The sequence below is a fragment of the Colobus angolensis genome, unplaced genomic scaffold (genome assembly GCF_000951035.1).
Source record: "Colobus angolensis palliatus isolate OR3802 unplaced genomic scaffold, Cang.pa_1.0 Scaffold458, whole genome shotgun sequence".
NCBI lineage: Eukaryota > Metazoa > Chordata > Mammalia > Primates > Cercopithecidae > Colobus > Colobus angolensis.
The window spans coordinates 171,586-172,978 of NW_012118021.1; positions in this window are offsets into that span (position 1 = coordinate 171,586).

The window sequence follows — 1,393 nt, forward strand, 5'->3', positions numbered from 1 at the left end:
GCAGATTCCACGAAAACACTGTTAGCAAACTGTTTCATGAAGACTAAGTTGTTACTATGTGAGGAGAATTCACATATCATAAAGAAGTTTGCCACAAAGCTTCTTTCACGTTTTTAATTGAGGATATTTCCTGTAACAGCCTAGGTCTCAAAGTGATCCAAGGTAGTCCTTCTCAGTTCCTCAAAGACAGTGTTAATCGACTGCTCCATGAAACATAAGTGTAACTCTGTGATATGAATTCACACATCAGAAAGAAGTTTCTAAGAGAGTTTCTTTGTAGTTTTTGTCTGAGGATATTTCCTTTGTCGCCGTAAGCCTCATTTCGCTCAGAAGTATCCAATTGCAGATTTCAGAAAACTGTGTTAGCAAACTGATCTCTGAAGAGAAAAGTGTAACTCTGTGAGTTGCATTCACACATCATAATGCAGTTTCTCAGAATGCTTCTTTCCAGTTGTTATCTGAGGATATTTCCCTTTTCAGCATAGCCCTCTATGACCTCTCAAATATCACTTGGCAGATTCCACTACAACAGTGTTAGCAAACTGCTTCGTGAAGACAAAGTTGTAACTCGGTGACATGAATTCACATGTTACAAAGAAGTTTCTCAGAAGGCTACTTTCTAGTTTTTATTTGAGGATATTTCCTTTGTCTCCATCAGCTTCATTGTGCTAAGAAATAACCAATGCAGATTGCAAGAAAAGAGTTTTAGCAAACGGATCAATTAAAAGGAAAGTGTAACTCTGTGAGATGTATTCACAGGTCACAATGTAGTTTCTCAGAACGCTTTCTCCCAGTTTTTATCTTAGGATATTTCCTCTTTCACCATAACCCTCACTGGGCTGCCAAATATCACTTTGCAGGTTCCATGAGAACAGTCTTAGCGAACGGCTTCATGAGGAGAAAGGTGTAACTCTGTGAGATGAATTCACAGATCACATTGAAGTTTCTCAGAAAGCTTCTTTCTGATTTTTAATGGAGGATATTTCCTTTGGCTGTATAGTCTTCAAAGGGATCCGAAATATCAGTTCTCAGATTCCTCAAAAACAGGGTAGCCAAAGGCTCCATGAAATACAGGAGTAACTGAATTAGTTGAATTCACACATCACAGAGCAGTTTCTCAGAAAGCTTCTTTCTTGTTTGAGCTAAGGTTATTTTTGGCACTGTGTGTCTTACTGCAGTTTCTCAGAAAGCTACTTTCTAGTTTTTATTTGAGGATATTTCCTTTGTCACCGTCACCTTCATTGTGCTAAGAAATATCCCAATGCAAATTTCAAGAAAAGAGTCTTAGCAATGGATCAATGAAAAGGAAGGTGTAGTTCTGTGAGTTGCATCCACATGTCACAATGCAGTTTCTCAGAATGCTTCTTTCCAGTTTTTATCTGAGGATATTTCC